Consider the following 19,725-nt stretch of genomic DNA (forward strand, 5'->3'; position numbering starts at 1 on the left):
ATACAGAGGAGGCTTACCAGGATGATACCAGGGATGAGGGACTTCAGTTATGTGGAGAGACTGGAGAAGCTGGGATCGCTCTCCTTAGAGCAGAGATGGTTCTGGAGGCATTTGAAATTAAACGGGATTTTGATAGAACAAGTCGGGAGAAACTATTTCCTCCGGCAAGTGGGTCGGTAACTGGAGGTCACAGATTTAAAATAATTGGCAAAAGAACTAGCGGGGAAATGAGGAGACATTTCTTCACACAGAGGGTTGTTCAGGTCTGGATCGCACTACCTGAAAGTGTGGTGGAATCAGATTCCACAGTAACTTTCAAAGGCAATTGGACATGTACCTGAAGAGGACTAATTTGCGGGGTTGTGGGAAAAAGCTGTGTTGTGGGACTAAACTGGACAGAACTTTCAAAGAGCCGGCACAGGCACGACGGGCCGAATGGCCTCCTTCTGTGCTGTAAGATTGGATGAGGATTATGAAATGACTTGTATCGGTCCAGAGTGTTCCCGCCCCTTGTGCCGGAACTCGTTTCCTGGGCCTGCCCCGATTCCCAGCCTTACCTTTTCCTTGCCTGATGGTCTCGCAGGATTTCAGGAGTTGTTTGGGCCCCACAGCCGTTGTCCTGATTCGCCTCCGTCGCCTCCGCTTCTGAAAAACTAAAAGCCCACAACAGACAGGTGAAGGAAACGCACAGTCTCACAGAAGCATTATCAAACTAAATTTGACACCGAATCACATTAGGACAGGTGACCTAAAGCTTTGTCAAAGAGGCAGGTTTTAAGGTGTGTCATAAAGGAGGATAGAGGTAGGGAGGCGGCGAGGTTTAGGGAGGGAATTCCAGAGCTTAGGGCCCAGGCAGCTGAAGGCACGGCCACCAATGGTGGGACGACAGAAATCGCGGATGCCTTAGAGGCCAGAATTGGAGGAGTGCAGTGATCCCGGAAGGCCGTAGGGCTGGAGGAGGTTACAGAGATGGGGAAGGGCGAGGCCATGGAGGGATTTGAACACAAGGATGAGAATTTTAAAATCGAGGCATTGCCGGCCCAGGAGCTACTGTAGGTCAGCGAGCACAGGGGGTGATGGGTGAACGGGACTTGGTGCGAGTTAGAATACGGGGAGCAGAGTTTTGGAGGAGCTCAGGTTTACGGAGGGTGCAAGGTGAGAGGTCAGCCAGGAGAGCCCTGGAATAGTCGAGTCTCGAGGTAACAAAGGCCTGGATAAGGGTGGCAGCAGCAGCTGAGCTGAGGCAGCGGCGGAGACAGGCGATGTCACTGAGGTGGAAGTAGGCAACTGTATGAATAAGAGCTAGTTATGGATGTACTAGGAAGAGATAAGAGAGGAAGGCCACAACTGAAAGGCACGATTTCTCATTAGTGAGTACAATGAACAAGAAGCAGATGTTATTGCGCAGTCTCGTTGAACATAAGAAATAGGAGCTGGAGTAAACCAGGTGGCCCTTCGAGCCTGCTCCGCCATTCAACAGGATCATGGCTGATCTACTACCTCAACTCCACCTTCCCGCACTATCCCCAAATCCCTTCAGTCCCAAACATTTATCAACCTCTGTCTTGAATATACTCAACGACTGAGCATCCACAGCTCTCTTGGGTCGAGAATTCCAAAGATTCACAACCCTTTGAGTGAAGAAATTTCTCCCCATCTCAGTCCTAAATGGCCGACCCCTTATTCTGAGACTGTGACCCCGTGTTCTAGATTCCCCAGCGAGGGGAAACATCTTCTCAGCATTAACCCTGTCAAGCCCCTTAAGAATTTTATATGTTTCAATAAGATCACCTCTCATTCTTCTAAACTCGAGGGAATATAGGCCTAGTCTACTCAATCTCTCCTCATAGGGCAATCCCCCCATCCCGGGAACCAGGCTAGTGAACCTTTGTTGCACTCCCTCTAAGGCAGGTATGTCTTTCCTTAGGTAAGGAGACCAGAACTGTACACAGTACTCCAGGTGTGGCCTCACCAATGCCCTGTATAATTGTAGTAAGGCTTCTTTACTCTTATACTCTAATCCCTTTGTAACAAGAGCTAATATACTGGCCCAGAAATTCGGGTGTCCACGACTGAGTACGCACGGGGTACTCACCCGTAAGCCCAACGCAAGTGCCGGTTTCCTGCATGCACTGCGCATGCGCGGGAAACCGGCACTTCCGCTCCCATAAAAGCAGGGGTTCAGAGGTCGAACGTGTGCATGGGAGAGGCTGTGTGCGCATCGAACTTACTTTTTTTTTTTTAAATACAGGTTTTCCCGGCCACCACCCGACCCATTCCACCAGGCAGCACCCGACCCATCCCACCAGGCAGCAGCCAACCAACCCTCCCACCAGATATTAGCTCTCCTGTGCATCTTTTCCAGCTCAGCTTCGTCCTTCCTCTAGCAAGGGTTCCAGAATTCCACAATATACCCTAGGTATGGCAGGGTAACCTCTTTTGATCTACACTCTGATTCCTCCCAATCCCTCTCCTCACTCTCTTCGTGATAATTTCAAATTATTCAACCCTCGTCACTGACTCCCCAACCAGAGGAAACACTCTTTCTCTCTTCACTCTATCAAGCCTCTGCATAATTTCATAAACCACCCCAAATCACCCCTGCTCCAGTAGAAATAGCCCCAGTATCTTTTGTCTTGCAGTGAAGACGTTCAACCGAAGCCCCATCTACCCTCTCAGGCATGATTCCGAAGAAGAGCAGGGGGAGGTTCTCCCCGGTGTCCTGACCCATGTTAATCCCTCAACCAACATCAATAAAAAACATTATCTGGTCATTATCCCAAAGCTGTTTGTGGGAGCTTGCTGTGCGCAGATTGGCTGCCGTGTTTCCTACATTACAACAGTGACTATGCTTCAAAAAGTACTCCATTGGCTGTAAAGTGCTTTGTGATATCCTGAGATCATGAAAGGTGCTGTATAAATGCAAGTTCTTTCTTATCTCAAGTGTTCCACCTATCTATAGCTTCCTACTCCTAGCATCATCCCAGTGACTGTTATCTGCGATGGCCGCTCTCCTCACCTCCAAGTTGTGCTCGAAGTAACTGAGTTTCACAGGATCAAATGTGCTGTAAATCTTATCCAGGTATTCACGGAATGCCTTCTCCTCCTGCACCAGAAGCTGCTCCTTCGTCATTGCGTAGTTCCAAGGAGAACGCTTTGGAAAATGCAACACTGGGCACAAGAGAGAGAAAAACAATCATCTAAAAGCACAACATACAAAAAGCAAAAGCTGTCTTACAGAAGCTGTACTTTGCCCGGTGGTGAAGGTCTAACACCCAGCAACACAGAAAGGACACAGGGTTGGTTCCCCAGTGAGTTACATCCAGCAGGAATCTCCCTGCAAGGTAAACCAAGCACTGGGGTACATTTCTCAAGGGATAGAACTGAAAAGCCTCTTGTTAAACTTCTATCAAACCTTGGTTAGATCACACTTGGAGTACTGTGAACAGTTCTGGTCTCCATAATTATAAAAAGGATGTAGAGGCAGTGGAGAAGGTGCAAAAAAGATCCACAAGGATGATAGCAGAACTGAGAGGATGTACATATCAGGACAGCCTGAACAGGCTGGGCCTTTCCTAGAGGCAGCTGAGGGGTGACCTGATAGAGGGCATGAAGATTATGAAAGGTTATGATAGAGTAGAAGACTAGAGGTCATAAATATTCAGATAATCACTAATGAATCCAATAGGGAATTCAGGAGCAACTTCTTTACCCAAAGAGTGGTAAGAATGTGGAACTCTCTACCACAAGGTGTAGTCGGGGCAAATACCACAGATACATTTAAGGGGAAGCTACATATGCACATAAGGGAAAAACAAATATGTTGATAGGGTTCGATGAAGAGGGATGGGAGGAGGCTCGTGTGAACTATAAACACAGCATAGACCAGCTGGGCCGAATGGTCTGTTTCTGTGCTGTACATTCTATGTAATTCTAAGTAAAGAAAGTACTTGCATTTTATATGGCACCTTTCATGACCTCAGGATGTCCCAAAGTGCTTCACAGACAATGCAGTACTTTTGAAGTGATCGTCACTGTTCTAATGTAGGAGACGCAGCAGCCATTTGCACACAACAAGCTCCCAATATCATAATGACCAGATAATCTGTTTTTAGTGATGTTTGGTGAGGGATAAATAATGGCCAGGCGACCGGGGAGAACTCCCTTGCTCTTCTTCAAAATAGTGTTGTGGGATCTTTTATGTACATCAGCTATTGCAGATGTGGCCTCAGTTTAACGTCTCACCCGAGAGACGGCTCCTCCGACAGCACAGCACTCCCTCAGTACTGCCTTGAAGTGTCAGCTGAGATTATGTGCTCAAGTCTCTCGCCTTCTGACTCAGAGGCAAGAGTGGTACCCACTGAGCTACAGCTAACTCCTAGTTAGGGGTGTGGAAACGTGAATAAAATGGACAATGAATTGGCTTACAAAAATGGTTTGGATTTGGAAATGGGAATAAAATGGGCAATGAATTGGCTCACAAAATGGCTTCACACAAGAAAAGTCTAGATTAAATTAAAAAGCAGCCCCAGCTTTGCAGAGTGCAAAAGCTAGCAGAACAGAGAAATACCTGCCCCAGCCTGAGGCCAAGTATTAACGAAGTGCTAACGACCAGATCAGGGTCACTGAAAGGGCCTAACTGCTGACTAGAGAATGATTGACTAGCCATTGTTCGGTGCCCACAGCAGTGAGACAAGTCAGGACCTGCTTGCCAGATTAAAGAACAGATCATGGTCAAACTGAAAGGGCTTTAGTGATTCCCATTGGAGAACGCTTGTTGCCAGGGAAGTGATGTAACAAAACACTTGTTGCCAGGAAAGTGATGTAGTGACCCTTGTCCCAAGGTATAATAGGGGCTTCCCCACAGGTATTCTCTCTCTTAGCCAGAAGGCGTGTGGAACATCAAGAGGGCCAGACATCTCCCGGGGACGTAAATGCTGGCACCACATGTCTAACCCGGTGTGACCCTCGGGACACGAATGTACTGTCGATATGCTGTATGACCACTCCGAACAGTAATGAATAAAATGATGTTGGTTTAACTCTCCGAACCCTCGAGCCTGGAATTCTAAGTACTACGGAACTCAAGACGAGGACCAGAAAAACCCGGTTCTTACAGGGGGAAAGCCGAAGGATGTCATGACTGGTCGTACCTAATAGTCAGCTAGTTGCCCAGTCAGTTCCAGTGATGTAAAGGTAATTCATTTGGACTGGGACAAACACAGTGATAATTTACGTTGCGGGGAGGGTGAAAGAAGTACATTGTGTGCTGCAGTTATCCCTAGATTTAAATCCAGTCCAGAATGATAAGGATGAAAGTCCCCAATATCTTCTGAGTTCAAGGGAAATGACTCTTGGTTCCCTCAACCCACATCCTTTTGGGCAGGGCCCACAACACACAGCTGGCTTTATTACTGCATTGTCACTCAGAGACTACAGGACGGCTTAATGTCAGACTGGTACAATAGGGGGCGCTCTTTTAAGGTTCAGTCAAGGCACATAGTTCGGGAAATGTAGAGGAAGCTTTACTTTGTATCTAACCCGTACCGTACCTACCCTGGGAGTGTTTGATTGGGACTGTACAAAGGGAGCTTTACTCTGTCTCTAACAAGTACCATACCTGTCCTGGGAGTGTTGATGGGACTGTACAGAAGTAGCTTTACTCTGTAACTAACCCGTACTGTACCTGCCCTGGGAGTGTTTAATGGGACAGTGTAGAGGGAGCTTTACTCTGTATCTAACCCGTGCTGTACCTGCCCTGGGAATGTTTGATGGGAGTGTAGAGGGAATTTTACTTTGTATCTCACTTGTGCTGTACCTACCCTGGGAGTGTTTGATGGGATTGTGTAGAGGGAGCTTTAATCTGCATCTAACCCGTGCTGTACCTGCCCTGGGAGTGTTTGATGGGGCAGTGTAGAGGATGATTTACTCTGTATATAACACATGCTGTATCTGCCCTGGGACTGTTTGATGGGACAGTGTAGAGGGAGCTTTACTCTGTCTCTAACCCATGCTGTACCTGCCCTGGGAGTGTTTGATGGGACAGTGTAGAGGGAGCTTTACTCTGTATCCAACTAATCTTTGGCAGTGCTTGATGCTGACGCTGGGTACCTGAAATTGGAAGTGCTCCAGATCTCGGTGCCAACGTCCTTCACAGTGTTGAGGATAAAGTTAAACAATTGGGTTTGTTTAAATTATTGATCCATGTTGCCAAAAACATCTGTGGTGACATTGTCCCTGCTGTGGGCAAGGGTTATGGGACTCCTGCCGTAGCAGCTGCTGTTGGTGACAGGGCAGTTTTTACAGTTTGTTGGAGTCAGCAATGTCAGTCACAGAAACGCTGATCACTGCGGAATGTGAACAATCCAGGTTTTCTGTCAAGCGAGCTACACCCCCAGGCCAGAGCTGGAGAGAACGGCCAGAAACCTGCTCTACCCAGCACGGGTCTGCTGATGCCCCTTTCAACAGGCCACTGCCGATTAACCCTGGGATGGCACCGTCCATTCTTGATGATTTTCCTCCACTCTTCTCCTGAAGGCGCTCGGGTGCAGTTCCATGGTGGCCAGCTGCCACTCAGTACCTCATCCAATCTCAACGCGCGAGGCTAACCGGCGGGATATTCGCCTGTGGAAGGCATCATGGCCAACCCTCTCCGCACCTCCTCCTCTAGCCCAGGGGTCACTCAGGCTAATTATAATGACCTCACCACCACTTCCACAGAGGTCAGCGAGCTCAGCACAGGCCGGAGCACGAACCTGGGGCCTTCCTGGTCTGTGTCACTCAGTTCCAGACCTTTGAGTCATCAGGGGCGTTACTTTAAAAACCAAATAAGTGATATTATAGGCACCACATTCCTCTATCCCTAGTAATAGTTGTGATTATTTTAGTTAACTTTGACAAAGTGTCTGCTTTCCTCCCATCCCAGTGTGTTGTCCAGGCTCAGCGGTCACCCAGACCTCCAATGGCACCAGCCAGGTGGAACGGGACTGTACAGGGGAGATTTAATAAGTCCCACTCCAGAGACTTTAACACATAATCCAAGCAAACACTCCCAGTGCAGTACTGAGGGAGTGCTACACTGTCAAAGGTGCCATCTTATGGGACATTAAACCAAGGCCCTGTCTGCCTTCTCAGGTGGGTATAAACGATCCCATGCCACGATTCAAAGAACAACAGGAGAGATTTCCCAATGTCCTGGTCAACATTCCTCCCGAAACTGATACCAACAGAAACACATTACTCAGTCATTTAACTATTTGCTGTTTGTGGGAGTTTGCTTTGTGAGAATTGGCTGTCTTATTTCCTACATTACAACAGTGACTACACTTTAAAATACTTCACTGGCTGTGATGCGATTTGGGAGGTCCTGAGGAGGTGGAAGAAGTTCCTTCTTTCATTAAGAGTTGACCACAGTGTCGGTTCCCTCACCTGAAGAGCATGGAGCCAGGTTTACTGAAATCAATCGCACAACTTGCTACGGTGGAATCTGAACCCTCAACATCTGGGTTGCTGGCCCGATGTCATCACCGTTGTACTACCCTACCCTACTGCCTGTGGGGGAAGCTCATTCCCTCCCCCACTCTGCACAGCAGCAGGACCAAGATCAGTAACTCATCATAAAGGCTGACAAAACAACATCAACTTGCATTTACATAGCGCCTTTAATGAAGTAAAAAGTCCCAAGGTGCTTCACAGGATCGTAATGAGACAAAAATTGACACTAGCCAAAGGAGGAGATATTAAGACTGGTGATCAAACACTTGGTCAAAGAGGGAGGTTTTAAGCAGCATCTTAAAGGAGAGAGAGGGAGAGGCAGAGAGGTTTGGGGGAGAGATTTCCAGAGCTTAGGGCCTAGATTTAGGTGTCAGCCATGACTCAGTGGGTAGCACTCTCACATTTGAGTCAGAAGGTTGTAGGTTCGATTCCCAATCCAGGGACTTGAGCACAATATCTAGGCTGACACTCCAGTGGAGTACTGAGGGAGCGCTGCACTGTCGGAGGTGCCGTCTGTTGGATGAGACGTTAAACTGAGGCCCTGTCTGCTCTCTCAGGGGGAAGTAAAAGATCTCATGGCACTATTTCAAAGAGCTGGGGAGTTCTCCCTCAACCAACATCGCTGATTGTCTGGTGATTATCACATGACCGTTTGTGGGAGCTTGCTGTGCGCAAAATTGGCTGCTGCATTTCTGACATTACAACAGTGACTGCACTTCAAAAGTACTTCATTGGCTGTAAAGCACTTTGGAACGTTCTGGGCTGGTGAAAAGGCGCTATATAAATGCAAATTATTTCCTTTTAGACGGTTGAAGGCAAGACCACCAATGGTGGGGTGAAGGAAGCGGAGGGAATGCTAAACTTCAATCTAAAGCTGTTAAATGGAATCCAGCAACATCGGCTCTGTAGGGAATGTCCGCAATTGAACTTTAAAAAAAAACTTAATCTTTTCAAACTATTTTATTTATTCCCTGGACAGCAACTGTCGGCCTTTATACAAAATACACCGAGCACAGCCGTCACTCACCAGAGCCGGGCTTGTAAATGTCGACGATGTCTACTTCCAGTTCGGCTTCTGGAATGGGCTCCACCATTTTCTCCTGCATGACCTTCTTCCTTCGCTCGATCTCCTCTCGGCTCTCTTTATCGAAATGCAGCCGGAACCTGAGCAACACAGACAAGGGGTGGGGAGGGGGGATGTACTGAGCTGAGAGAAGACTTTTTTACACAACAATCTTAGACGGAAAGTAAGTAGACCGCGTGTGGCGGAGTTGATCGGTAAATGGGGGCCTCAGTTTCTGATTTATAGCACAGTCCCGCTCTGAGGTGTCTGCTGCTGGCTCCTGGACTCAACCAGTGAGGAGGACAATAACAAAGAAACGCAACAGATTTTGAAGGAAGGAAGTGGATAGAAGTTCACACCGACAGCGACAGATTGGAGTTATACTGCACCCGACGTCAAGGTGATTTGAGACAAGCTCCTGCAAAGAGATGGTGGGGGGGGGGGGGTGGAGAGGGGGTGGGGTGGGGGGACATCTTGAGTCAGTTGGCTTTAGTGCATGCTGAAGTGAGATTGGGACCTGAAGGTTCACGATTACATCTTTAGCAATTTCAGGAAATGCCGCTACGAGAACGCACTCCTTCGCAGCCACGTAAGGTTGGTTTTTACAATGAAGAATGCACCAGGACAGAGGCGGCCGTACGAGAGAAAGGAAATGAAAAATATCACTGTGAGATGAACTGGCTGGTTGGTCCACCAACATGCCTGGGGACACACCTCAAGCGAGCTCCCAATCTCCCCGGGGGACAGGGTTGATGAAGAGAAAGGGGAATAGAAACTGCATGGAATAGGAGACATTCCCCCTCCCCAGCCAACTCTTGCCCCTCCTTGTGCCCAGGTCAGAACAGGACTAACACAATCAACCTGCCAACTCTCTGTCCGCAAAATGGTGGTCAGCATGGAATCATACAGCACCGAGGGAGGCCATTTGACCCATCGTGCCTGTGCCAGCTCTATGATAGAGCTATCAATTAATCCCACCCCACCCCTGCCCTTCCCCCCATAGCCCTGCAAATGTTTTATCCTTCAAGTATTTATCCAATTCCCCTTTCGAAAGTTACTATTGAATCTGCTTCCACCGTCCTTTCAGGCAGTGCATTCCAGATCACAACAACTCGCTGCGTAAAAAAATCTCCACAATTCCCCCCGCCCCCACCCCAGGTTCTTTCAGTAATGCCAAACCCACCGGCTCAATAATCAGGAGACAAACTCTTAACCATGAGATTTGGTAAGAAATCATCAGTTGCTATTTTTTCCCCCCAAACGGAAACCAATATAGATTGACAGTTGGTTTATTAACCTCATTAGCGGCTTTATTTAATCTCTAACAGGTCACAGCTCTTCACAAAAACTAGATTACTGCATCTGGAAATGGTTTACAAAAAACATTTTTAAATCCTACCCATTATTACCACCCCTCACCTGGTGCCCAACACAACCACCTCACAATGCAGTCCCTGCAGCTGCCAACCAAAGGTATTCAGCCCATTAAAGCTCATCCCTCTGGAACCCCAGCCTGTCCATCCAACTTTAATTTGAACTATAAAATCAGCAGTGATGGAGACTATTTGCTCCATTGTGACATATTATGCTGCTCACCTTTCAACTGGAGCTATCCTAATCCCATTTCCTTTACCCACATGATTTTTTATTCATTCCTTTTCAAATACTTATCCAATTTCCTTCTAAGTAATGTTACAGTGACTATCTCAATAGCCACTTGTGGTAAAGTACCAAATGTTCCAACAACCCTGTGTGAAAACATTTCTAACTTTGTCTTTGATACTAATCATTATGATTGTTACCAATTCACCAATCAATCTTTCACTATTTACCCTCTCAAAACTTTGAAAACCCTTTATTAGATTCCTCTTTAACCTGGAGTGAGAAACCTCCAATTTATTTGAAGTGAGTACATGGCAGCACATTACAGTACCCAGGAGTCTGGGCTCCTCCCTCACACGGCTCAGCACTCAGTGCTCCTGGGGGTCAGGACCAGCCGGTCTCGCCATAATACTGCACTCTCCATAAACTGGATTAATTTAAGGCTTCAATACTTGACTTGGTTCCCCTCTGACTGTAAAATACGTTTCACAATAGAGTTACATAGAATGTACGGCACAGAAACAGGCCATTCGGCCCAACAGGCCTATGCTGGTGTTTATGCTACACACGAGCCTCCTCCCACCTTATCCGCCTATCTAAAGACGGCACCTCTGACAGTGCAGCACTCCCTCAGTGCTGTACTGGGAGCATCAGCCTAGATTTTGTGTCCAAGTCTTTGGAGTGGGACTTGGACCCACAACCTTCTGACTCAGAGGCGAGGGTGCCAGCCACTGAGCCACAGCTGACACTGTCTAGGCTGACACTTCAGTACAGCACTGAGGGCCCACCTGCCAGTTCAGGTGGATTCAAGAGATTCCATAGCACCATTCTTAGCACAGGTGAGCTCTCCTGGTGTCCTGATCAACACCCAGCTCTCATCCAAACACTGCTTATTTATGGCATGACTATATGTGCTATATTTTATTTAAGGAATATAGAAAGATATATTGATAGGGAAATATAAAGTAGAGAGTGAGAGAAGGTTCGTGTGGAGTGTGAACATCGGCAGGGATCAATTGGGCCGAATGGCCTCTTTCTGTACTGTAAATTCTATTTAATTGCACAAATATTGCGTTTCCAAAAACAACTGACATTAGAAAGGTGCAGAACTATTGCTGAGCATTATCCATAGTTCGGGTGGATGTAGTATTAAAGTTTCACCGTTAAAGGCTTCACTGAAAACCTAGCAGCAGCCAGGATCCGCCCTTCCCCTACTGGGAGAGAGGCAAAGATCCTTCGGTTTTCCTCACCTGTTCGGGTCGTATCCCTGTTCTCCCGCTTTCCATGGTGTCGGCTGCTGATTGATTTTCCCCACCTACAAGGAGAACGACTCGCTGTCCGACGTGTCCGTCTGCTCCTTGTGGCGGTGGTGACTCCCACTCCGGCTGTGGGAGCTCGACCTCCCGCCATCGGGTAAAGCTGAAAGAGATTGTCGAGGCCCCGCGAGCTGGTCATTGTGCGAGTGACAAGTGAGGCGCCGCGGACAGAGACACCAGAATAGCCTGTTGTCCCAATCTGCGAGCTCCGCCCTCAACAATAACTGGCATTTATACAGCACCATTCACACAGTAAAACATCCCAAGGAGCTTCACAGGAGCGATTATCAGACACACATTTGAGACCAGACCATATATGGAGATATTAGGACAAGTGACCAAAAGCTTGGTCAAAGAGGTAGGTTTTAAGGAGCGCCTTAAAGGAGGAGAGAGAGCGGTAGAAAGGTTTAGGGAGGGAATGCCAGAGCTTAGACCCCAGGCAGCCGAAGGCGTGGCTGCCAATGGTGGGGCGATGAAAATCGGGGAAGGGCAAGAGGCCAGAATTGGAGGAGCGCAGAGATCTCGGGGGGATTTGAAAGCAAGGATGAGAGTAGTGTGGAAATATCTAATCACCTGCCCACAGAATCTTGGTTTGATGTAGAGAAAGAAAGAAACTGTCATTTCTGCAGCACCTTTCATGACCTCAAAATGTCCGAAACACTTTCCAGCCAATGAAGTACTTCTGAAGTGTCGTCACAGTTGCAGGAAACGCGGCAGCCAGGACACCGGGGTGAACTCACCTGCTCTTCAAAATAGAGCCATGGGATCTTTTACTTACACCTGAGAGGGCAGACAGGCCCTCGGTATAATGGCCTCGATATTAACCCAGAGCTGAGAACGGGGGGGGTGCGCTGGTGGTGGCACTGCAGTGAGCACCGGGCCCTCAACATCGCCACAGGAAGAAGTATTTGAATTTTGCTTCTGTGTTTGGTGTCTCCACCGCTCCACAGAGGAAAGTTTGCCCTCGTTTCACAGATGCCTCCCTTGATGTCTTGCTCCGTGATGGAAGGGCCAGGAGGAGGTGCTGTTTCCCAGTAGCGTAAATAAGAAAACTGCTGCCATCACGGAGAAGGCCTGGGTTGAGTTAGCAGAAGAAGTGAGCAGCAGAAGTGTGACCATGAGGTCCTGGATTTAGTGCCACAAAGTCACTTTCTCATTATATGGCCTGTCTTGGTTGTGTTTATGTTTGTGTATCCAGGACCAGAACAGATCGCCAGCAGCGCGGGAGCCTGTCCCCATTCCGGATAATGTCATCAATACATCAATCATTACTTCGCTCACTTTCTGAACGATACAAAAATTACAGAACTGCAGCCAATTCTGGCAAAAATTCCTTCCGGGCCCATCACAGGTGTGGGGTAGAAATTTGTCTTCAATTAACCTGAATATTGGGCGAGGTGTGTAACAGGCGGCCCACGTGATACCGCGCATTTTGCACTGCCGCTCAAGTTAAATTGGTCCCCACTGGGTGTTATCCGGAATAATTTACTTACTCTCACCTTCTGTATACAGAGATCGCCGTGTTCTCCAGGAATCCATCGAACATTCTGATCTAGTATTTAACTTTATTGAAAATGGAGACTTAGAATTGAGTGCAATGATTTATTTTATTGGCATACTGCTGGCATCTGGTCAAATACATGAAGTATTTATAAATGACAAGGTGTGCAGCTGAAAGTCAGCCCTGTAATAAAGGGCAGCCGGTTATTTGTCTGCAGACACACTTTGGCCTAGAAATTCAGTTGTTTGTGCCAGCCGTTAGCGCCAGAAAAGGGTATATTTCCGGCGCTAGCCACTTAGCGCCCGGGCGCCGCCGGATCTGCGCCTACGCCGAAATTCAGTTGGGATTTAGCGCCGGCGCAAAGTGTTAGCGCCCGCTCAGCTGCGCGCGCATCTTATGACGTCATTTGGGTGTGCAACGCCGTTTGTGCGCCCCAAACCGGAAATTCAGTGGCGCCCGCCCAATGTGGGCGTGGCGCTGTTAAGAACTGTGAAGTGGAACTCAACAGAGGCCCTGTGGGATTCGGGGAGCGCTAATTAAAGGGCACATCCACTCACCCATAAAGGCCAGCCATTTCGCTGCAATGACTTTACTGCTTTGGATTTCTGGACAGAGAGCAAGGCACAGAGATTTCTGATTTCGGACAACATAGGAGAGGTATTTTTGGCTTCTAGCCAGTGCTTTGACATTTGCATCCTTGTGATTTGGCTGTTTGGAACTTTATAATGGGGGCTGTATGGGGTGCCAACCCTCAGTTGCAGCATTTTGTGCGAAGGGCTCGCAGACGCTGTGACAGAGGGCCAGCCGTGCCTAGACGCAGAGGGGCCATCAGGCGTCGCCAACGTAGGCCTTACCCAGTCAGGCAATACCGGCAGCAGGTGTCCTATCTCACCATGACTGCGGCGCATTGTGTGAAGAGGCTGCGCTTCAGGAGGGAGGTGGTTGCAGAGATCTGCCAGCTGCTTCACGCAGATTTGCGGCCACAGCTCATGTGCAGGATATCTCTCTCGGTGGAAGTGAAGGTCACGGTGGCTCTCAGCTTTTATGCAAGCGGCTCGTTCCAAGCCGCTGCTGCGGACATAGCGAACATCTCCCAGTTCGCCGCGCATCGCTGCATCCGGCAGGTCACCGATGCACTTTACGCGAGGAGACACCAATTCATCTCCTTCCCCATGACCCAACAGAAGCAGGAGCAGCGTGCAGTTGGATTTGGCAGGATCGCGGGCTTCCCCATGGTGCAGGGCGCCATTGACTGCACGCATGTGGCTATGCGGGCACCTATCCACAATGCCGAGCATTACCGCAACCGCAAGGGCTACCATTCCCTAAATGTGCAGCTGGTGTGTGACCACAGGCAGCGCATCCTAGCTGTCAATGCCCGCTTCCCAGGAAGCAGCCACGATGCATTTATCCTGCGCCAGACTACTGTGGCTGACATGTTCGAGGCACAGCCTCCACCAAGGGGATGGCTTATCGGGGACAAGGGCTACCCTTTGTGTACATAGCTCATGACCCCGCTCCGCGCGCCCACGACCCCAGCGGAGGTGGCATACAACGAAAGCCATCAAGCCACAAGGAACCTAATCGAGCAAACGATAGGCGTCCTCAAGCAACGGTTCCACTGCCTGGATCGTTCCGGAGGAGCTCTTCAGTATTCGCCGGATAGAGTCTCCCAGTTCGTCGTCGTGTGCTGCATGCTCCACAACCTGGCGACCCGCAGGACTCAGGCACTGCCACCTGACATTGCCCCACCACCTCAAGAGGATGAGCTGGAGGACCATGAGGAGGAGGAGGAGGAGGAGGAGGAGCAGCCTAGGAGGGAGCGACAAGGTCCAAGGGCCGTCCGCCGGTGGCTTATTGTTCGACACTTCTAGGCCCCCTGTCAGGGAATGGCCTGGGCCAATGAACGCAGCTGAAGGCAGCCGCTCCGCAAGCCCTCAGCCGCTTAACCCAACAACCAGTTGAAACATGACACCTGCACATGGTGAAAAAATAAAAATCTTTATTTCACAAACTCAGGGCCCTTCCCACATGGAACAGCAAAACAGAGAAGACCTCCAAAAAACAGTCGAAAACTTCTGTCACTCCCAAAACCTGGGGAGGACTAACAAAACTTCCACATGCAAATGGCCTTCCTCACCGGCCTTACAAAAAAACGCCCCCCCCCCCCCAACACAAACACCCCCATAAAAACAAACAAGATAATGCCCCCCAGAACAGAAGCCCCCGCATGACCAAAACCCGCACTCGCCACACTCTACTCGGCGTGCCGAGAGGGCGAGTCCTTAGAGAGCGTTCTCTTGCCCCGGCCCGACCTGCAGCTGCGCCTCAAGCTGGGCCCTGAGGCTGGGGCAAGGCTGGGGGAAGGCTCATCAGGGCGACAATGCGTCTCGCCAGATGCCCTTGGGGGTCGCCCTACACGAGGGCCGGCCCGGGAGGGGCCGGCTGGTGGCTGCTGCAGCTGTGGGTGGCCATCTTCAGTTCCTGCAGCAGCTCGTCGCACCCTGGCTGGGGGAGTGGCAGTGTCGCCTGCACCAATGGGGACAAGCTGGCTGATGGCAGGCGCGCGCTGCTCGCCAGAGACACTGGCACTCGGCCGGCCTGGCAGGGGAGCAAGCGCACCAATGTGTTGGCCGCCAGACCGCTGTGCTGCAGCAGGGTGGCGGCTCGCCTGGCGACGCCTCCGTGCCAGTGCGAGGGTGGCAGAAGTTAGTGCCCCAACTGCCCTGGCATGTGCCCGCAGCTGCTGTGCCAGTGTCTGCCCAGCACCTTTCATGTGGCGACTGGCGTGCTGCGCTGCGGCGAGTTGCTGCACCCCCCTGTCGTGCGCTGCCACAAGTAGGTCCACCCCCCTGTCATGCGCTGCCACAAGTAGGTCCTCCCCCCTGGCGTGCGCTGCCGTGAATTGTTCCAGGCCCCTGGCCTGTGACTCGGCGAAAGCCACCACACTATGTGCCAGGCTCTCCATGGCGTGAGGCATCTGCTCCACCACCTGCATAAACTCCACGTGGTGCCGCTCCGACGCCGCCGACATGTCGTGCAGGAGGCGCACCTCCTGGGCGACGTCCGACTCCGGACTGGAGGGCGGACTCACCCTCTGGGCAGAAGGCTGGCATGGCGCCGGACCCTTGCCACGTTCGGCCACCCTACTGGGACCAGGTTCTCCCCTCCCCTCCACCATCTGCCCCCTCTGGGCAGAAGGGCGGCGTGGTGCCGGACCCTTCCCGCGTGCGTCGACGCCACTGGTACCAGGTTCTGGTCTCCCCTCCACCGCCTCCCCCCTCTGGCCAGAAGGCTGCCCTGCTGCCGGGCCCTTGCCGCGTGCGTCCACGCCACTGGTACCAGGTTCCGGCCTCCCCTCCACAGCCTCCCCCCGGCTCTCCTGCACGCCAGACGTCTCCCCTCCATTGCCATCAGCTGGCGCGGAGGAGGGTTCCCCGGAGGTGCCGCCTTCCTCCTGGTCCTCCACGTCCTCCTCCTCCGAGGGCCTGGCTCTCTGTGCTTCAGGGAGCACCTCCTCCTCAGCAGCTGAAAGCAGGAAGGCACAAGTGTAGCTTTAGAGTGAGGACAGGCCGACAGCCAGGGAGGCCGCAGTGGTGCATTATGCGCATTTTGCGGTCAGTGGGGAAGGATGTACATCTGATGCGCGAGGGCAAGGAGAGAGGTGCACCCGGTCATGTCCTTACCAGTGGGTTCCAGTACAGGGTCCGCATCGCCGATCGCGACAGGGCCTGTCACCCGGGCACGCAGGAGTCGTGCCACCCTCTCCTCCAGATCAGTCAGCTCCTGGTAGTCGGGACGCCCTCCACCAGTCACTACCTGGCTCCTGGCGTTCCTCGCCAGCTTGGCCTGCAAGAGAAAGGAGGGCCTCTAAGTACAGTGTGGTGCCCTGCTGCTGTGTGTGAGGCCTCCCATGGTTGAATAGCTTGGACAGTGTGCTGCCCTGTTGCTGTGTGGGAGCCCTCCCATGGCTGAATAGCTTGGACAGTGTGCTGCCCTGTTGCTGTGTGGGAGCCCTCCCATGGCTGAATAGCTTGGACAGTGTGCTGCCCTGTTGCTGTGTGGGAGCCCTCCCATGGCTGAATAGCTTGGACAGTGTGATAAGTGCAGAAAGAGCTTTGATTAACATGCAAGTGCCATTGCAGCGGGAGGAGGGCTGGGCATTAGGCCTTTGATGTCCCTTTGGCCCTAATGGGAGGTGCACATGCAAGGATGAGGGGGACAGTGGAAAGGGTACTCACCTTCACCATCCGACTGAGGTCATTGAATTTCTTGCGGCACTGGTCCGCACTCCTGGGAACATCGCAGTTGGATGAGACCCTGCGGGCAATTCTGCTCCAGGCGTTCCTGAACTGGCTCCTGGGAGCCTTTCTGCCACTAGCCGGGCACACAAGCCGTCTTTTCTTGTGTACCCCATGGATGAGCACACTCAGCGCATGCTCAGAGAAGCGCTGTGCTCTGTCACGGGCCCTCTCCATTCCTCCAGGCGCTGTTTTGGCACACCACCAGTGCTGAGGCCTAGTTGCAGCGCTACAGCATGCAGGGCGTGGCAGCAGTCAAAGTTGACCCTTCCCCCTTTAAGAGCTGGCCGGCGTCAGGGTGTCTGCTGACACTCAACACATGACTGCACCTGCGCTGCGCCCAGAATCGGCGATATCAAGCCGCATCGCCGGATTAGCGCCTGAACACAGCATTGCAGCGCCAGTTTCAGCGCTCGGCCAGAATCTGGTCCAACTTCATTGAATTTCGGCGAGTTGGCCTGCAGTTTCCGGCGGGCGCTAAATTTACCGAGCGCCCGACTTTAGCGCCCCAAAACTGTGCAAACTGAATTTCTAGGCCTTTATGTTTTAGCTCATGTTTCCTGCCTTAACTTCGGAGGAAAATCGGTGCAAACCCCGGAGACACGGAGTAAACAGCCGTACAACTTAGGGCGGGAGATTGGGAGAAACCCCATTTAAAATTTACATCATGACTTTCCTGGTTTGATGCTAATTATAAAGTACGGAGGCCTGGGATTCAGTGTAGATTTCCTCGCTGGAACTTAGCATCATAAGAACCTTTTTAATAATGAGATTGATGTTCCTGCAATGCCACTCAACCTCACTGATCCAGAAATTAAACAATTTAAACTGTGGAGTCTCATTCATTCAGGTAGTAACCAGAGATCAGGCCATCTTAGACTGGGTATTATGTAACGAGAAAGGATTAATTAGCAATCTTGTTGTACGAGGCCCCTTGGGTCGGAGCAATCATAATATGATCGAATTCTTCATTAAGATGGAGAATGAAATAGTTGACTCAGAAACTAGGGTCCTCAATTTAAATAAAGGAAACTACGATGGTCTGAGGAGCAAGTTGGGTAGGATTGATTGGGGAATGGCACTCAAAGGGTTGACGGTGGATAGGCAATGGCAAACATTCAAAGACCGAATGGATGAACTACAGAAGTTGTTCATCCCAGTTTGGCATAAAAATAAAACAAAAAAGGTGACTCAACCGTGGCTAACAAGGGAAATTAGGGATAGCATAAGATCCAAGGAGAGGACATACAAATTGGCCAGAAAAAGCAATAATCCTGAGGATTGGGAGCAGTTTAGGATTCAACAAAGGAGGACAAAGGGATTAATTAAGAAAGGGAAAATAGAATATGAGAGTAAGCTTTCAGGGAACATAAAAACTGACTGTAAAAGCTTTTATAGATATGTAAAGAGAAAAAGATTGGTGAAGTCAAGCGTAGGTCCCTTGCAGTCAGAATCGGGGGAATTTATAATGGGGAGCAAAGAAATGGCAGACCAACTAAATACATATTTTGGTTCTGTCTTCACAAACGAGGACACAAATAACCTCCCAGAAATACCGTGGAACATAGGGTCTGATGAAAGGGTGGAACTGAAAGAAATCAGTATTTGTAGGGAAATGGCGTTAGGAAAATTGATGGGACTGAAGGCCGGTAAATCCCCAGGGCCTGATAATCTACATCCCAGGGTACTTAAGGAAGTGGCCCTAGAAATAGTAGATGCATTGCTGGTCATCTTCCAGAACTCGATAGACTCTGGAACAGTACCCATGGATTGGAGGGTAGCTAATGTTACCCCACTATTCAAAAAAGGTGGCAGAGAAAAAGCGGGGAATTATAGACCGGTAAGCATGACATTGGTAGTGGGGAAAATGCTAGAGTCCATTATAAAAGATGTAATAGCAGAGCACTTGGAAAGCAGTGACAGGATTGGACAAAGTCAACATGGATTTACAAAAGGTAAATCGTGCTTGACTAATCTACTGGAATTTTTGAGGATGTAACTGGTAAAATAGATAAGGGAGAACCAGTGGATGTGGTGTATTTGGACTTTCAGAAGGCTTTCGATAAGGTCCCGCATAAGAGATTAGCGTGTAAAATTAAGGCACATGGGATTGGGGGCAAGGTATTGACTTGGATAGAGAACTGGTTGGCGGATAGAAAGCAGAGAGTTGGAATAAACGGGTCATTTTCCGAGTGGCAGGCAGTGACTAGTGGGGTACCACAGGGATCAGTGCTAGGACCCCAGCTGTTCACAATATATATTAATGATCTGGACGAGGGAATTGGATGTAATATCTCCAAATTTGCAGACGACACAAAGCTGGGTGGAAGGGTATGCTGTGAGGAGGATGTCATGAAACTCCAGTACGATATGGACAGTTTGCGTGATTGGGCAGAAACATGGCAAATGCACTATAATGTGGATAAATGTGAGGTTATCCACTTTGGC

At 50.1% G+C, this 19,725-nt stretch overlaps 1 pseudogene across 1 annotated transcript in view; it reads right to left on the reverse strand.

The window, feature by feature from the left end:
• The window catches only part of LOC147095887 (guanine nucleotide-binding protein-like 1), a 90,308-nt pseudogene that overhangs the window by 18,442 nt on the left and 52,141 nt on the right, over positions 1-19,725 (reverse strand). Inside the window, exon 3 of the transcript XR_015074834.1 lies at positions 560-653. The product of XR_015074834.1 is annotated as a guanine nucleotide-binding protein-like 1 (transcript). The remainder of the gene's footprint in view (positions 1-559; positions 654-19,725) is intronic.

Source organism: Somniosus microcephalus, unplaced genomic scaffold (assembly GCF_052327205.1).
Source record: "Somniosus microcephalus isolate GS21.2 unplaced genomic scaffold, FLI_Smic_1.0 unresolved_chr1, whole genome shotgun sequence".
Lineage (NCBI taxonomy): Eukaryota > Metazoa > Chordata > Chondrichthyes > Squaliformes > Somniosidae > Somniosus > Somniosus microcephalus.